Here is a 3,987-nt window from a genome sequence, read left to right as displayed (position 1 = left end):
GTGATCATCCGGGAACTCTGGGGGACACGTCAGTAGTCCTTCTCTCTCTCACTGGCTTCCGTCTCTCCAGGGCTCTTATACTCTCCCCGCGCCAATTACTGGAACGAGAGACAGGTGTTGGTAGTTTGTGTCCAACCCACTCACTTACTGCTCGTCTCCCGCCTCTTTCTCCCGCTGCAGACCTCGCTGAACCACGCCCCCTCTGCCACAGTCATCGATATAAACTAGCACAGACTTGTGGAGGAACTCCCGGAGCACCTCATGTATGAAGTCCTGGAATACGTAGTGTATACATTGCGAATACATTGGCCAGGCCATATGGCATGACGAGGTACTTGTAGTGGCCAATAGGGGTCACGAAGGCAGTCTTCCACTCGTCCCCCTCACGTATCCAGATGAGGTTGTAGGCGCAACAGAGGTCCAACTTGGTGAACACAGTGGCACCCCGGAGATGTTCTAGCACCGTCTGGACGAGAGGAAGGGGATAGCGGAATTTTAATCACGGTACGGTAATCAATGCAGGGCAGCAAGCCTCCGTCCTTCTTGGCCACAAAGAAAAAACTTGACGCAGCAGGGGACATGGATGGCCGGATGTAACCTTGATCGAGTACTTCCTGGATGTATTCTTCCATGGCGTTCTCCTCCGGCAGGGATAGGGGATAGATCTTCCCCCTGGGCACTAGCTCACCCGGATGCAGATTGATTGCGCAGTCCCATGGCAAATGTGGAGGCAACTTGGAAGCCCGGTAAGGACAGAACACAACGCTAAAGGGGGCGTAACAGGAGGGAATCTCCACAGACCGTTGTTCGATGGGACTCTCGATGGAAGTGGCACACACTGGAAGCTTGCTAGGAAGAGGCTTGGACGGAAGTGGCAGTGCAGAGAGACAACGAGAGAAACAGCATTCGCCCCACTTTAGGATCTCACCGGACTTCCAAGAGATGACGGAGTTATGCTGTGCGAGCCACGGGTGCCCTAGGATCACGTCAGCGGTGGATTCCTCCAGAACCAGTAAATGCAGTTCGATGTGCAGTACACTTGCAGTTGCACAGGACCGGCAATGGAGCGAACCTGCCTCCGACTCAGGGATTTTCCGTTATGGATTCTATCTGATAGCTGGTCGGGGTGAAAGTCGTCTTGAGCTTGAGCTGACGGCAGAGAGGCGCCTGAGATGAAATTCCCTGCGGACCCGGAGTCGAGGAGGGCTGAGACTGGCAGGGAGACATCGGCAGTAATACTCTTCACTATAGTGGTTAACGGTTGACTTTTGTACTCAGATGGCTGGATTACACTCACCAAGTGACGAGGAGGATGAGTAGGACACTTGGCGACGAAATGATCCGCAGCTCTACAATACAAACATAAGCCATTGCCCAGCTGCCTCTGACGCTCTGCTGGGGTCAAACATTGGTTATTTAGCTGCATGGGTTCGCTTACTTGTTCTGGAGGGCTGACAGATTTTGGTCGGCGGAGAGACTGGAAGCTCATGAAATGGCCCTGGTGTTCTTCTAAACACGACTGCATGCGAGTGGCGAAGCAGATGGATAACTGGATGAAGCGTTCGAGCCCGATGTTATCCTCGTAGGCAGCGAGATGCAACCGCACAGGGGATCCAATCCCTGATGATAGGTGGTCAAGAATGACTGTTCGTTCCATCCGCTGGCAGCGGCCAGGGTCCGAAACTGTAGAGCATACTCATGAATTTACATATTACTTTGCTTTAAATGATACAACTTCTCACCAATCAACGCATCCCAGGCAGGTTTGCCGAACACATTCTTGAAGTGGTCCACAAAACTGGACTTGGATTGTAAGATCGGGTTATTCTGTGCATATAACGTTTCTGCCCAGCGTAATGCTTTGCCATTCAATTGGGAGACTATGAACGCTACCTGGGATCGATCGTCGGGGTACAGTTGCGGGGGGTTGCATCTCCAGGACCAGTGAGCACTGCAGAAGGAATCCATTGCAGTCCTCCGCCGAACCAGAGAAGGGCGCTGGCTTGGCCATGGAACTGGCGTACAGAGGCGTGGAAGGAGAGGTGCTCGTGGTTGTGGTCTGGTCTTCTGTTTCGGTACAGAACTGCAGAGACAAAGATGGTGAGTAAAGGTTTTATTAAGTGAAACCAGTAAAGTGAGCAGATGATATGGCAGTGCAGGTGATCTGAGATGAGGTGAAGTCTTGGATGGTGGCAATAGGTTGGAGATGCAGAGATACTTGGGAGACTTCCATGGAGAGAGACGCTGGAGAAAGAGGAACACAGATCCACAAGACGCTGGAGAACGAGGAACACAGATACACAAGGTGTTGGAGAACGATGGAGGCACAGGGGAGACGCTGGAGACAGGTCAGTAGTTTGCTGGAGTCCGTTGTTTTAGCTGTGGTGAACACATACCTTACACAAACGAGACCGGACAATGAGTGACTGTGACTGAGGTGTATATGTGCTCGTGCTAATGAGAGTGCTGATGGGCTGCAGGTGGAGGTGATTATGCGGTGGAGGAGCACTGTGATACCGTGATGTTGAAGCCTGGCGTTTCTGTGACAACGTCCTGCTCGGCTAGATTCGCCTAGAACTCGTTCATCTTCAGATGTGGAGCTGCGCGCTGTTACAAAAAATGTGCTGAACACCTCCAGGCGAAATGGGGTCTTGCGCATACAATGTGCACAACAGCCCACTCAGCATTGACGTAATATTTGACGCCTGGAGGTGTTATTAGATTAAAAATTGTATCTAGATTAATCTATCTAGATGAATCTATTAAAATGGCTCATCTGAATTCTGCCGAAGGCTTTTAGAATGTGTGTGCTACCCTTTCACATACGTTACGCTAGGGCTGTAATGGTACAGATTGCTCACGGTTCGGTTTGTATCCCGGTTTTAGGTTTACGGTTTCGGTACGGTTCTGTTTTTACTGTGTTCAGGGAAAAAAGAACAACTGTCAAATAAAAATAAAGAAAATAAGAACAAATAACTTCAATAAATACAAGCAGCACACAAATAAATACTATTGAGCAAAGATACTAATAAAAAACAATGCTATTCAGGTGGGTCTAACATTAGTTTAAAGGTAAAGCAATTTAATAAAGTAATCAAATGTAAAATAATTGCATATTTCACTGTTTAAATTAAAGATTAATCCTTATTAAACTTACACAAGTTATTCAATCAAGAGCAGTAAGTGATCTTTTGTTTGACAGACAGCAGTAAAGGCTACTAGCTGCCCCTTTAAGACCCAATGCAAGGATGCGTCATCTTTCTCGACTCTATAAAGTTCACTTAAGGCATATACAGACTATGTCGGCTTGGATACTTATCAAGATGGACATGTTGAAATACTTTTTGGGTGAGCTTGCCCTTTCAAGCGCAAGATTTGAAAGATTACTCAATATTTGCGCGCTTTGGGACGAGTGCACAAAGACAGATCTTCTCACAGTGTGCGCGAGTTCTCATTCGTGTCTTCTGGCGAATATATACCCGGTGAAAGGGGTCGATGGCGGTGAAAATGACTGCTCATATTCGGACATAAGGCAGCACTCGCATGCATTGAGCAGTTTACAAAGAGAGGCCGTTTTATATATATATATATATATATATATATATATATATATATATATATATATATATATATATATATATATAAACAAACAACAATGAATTGTTGTTTGTTTATATAGCAAGTGCCAAAACCTTTTCCATTATGTTCCATTTGGGTAAAATTAATCTGAATTTAAAATAAAATTGGCCAAAAACGACCAAACAGCTCCAAGAGTTAATGAAAAGACGCTGTTGTTAATATAAGTGCTGAGGGGACTGGAGAGAGAAGTGGGGACCAAAGAGCATCCCTCCACCCTATTCTACCCCGAGATACGTTGCCTAGGTTACACCTCCAGCTGCCACCTGAAGCAAAGCATCGCACCATCCGCCTCGCGAAAGACAATACCTCACACGTCAACACCTATTGAAAACTATACAAAAGGGATCT

Source organism: Pseudorasbora parva, chromosome 1 (assembly GCF_024679245.1).
Source record: "Pseudorasbora parva isolate DD20220531a chromosome 1, ASM2467924v1, whole genome shotgun sequence".
NCBI lineage: Eukaryota > Metazoa > Chordata > Actinopteri > Cypriniformes > Gobionidae > Pseudorasbora > Pseudorasbora parva.
The sequence above is the reverse complement of the archived record's forward strand: the minus strand, read 5'-3'. Positions refer to the sequence as shown.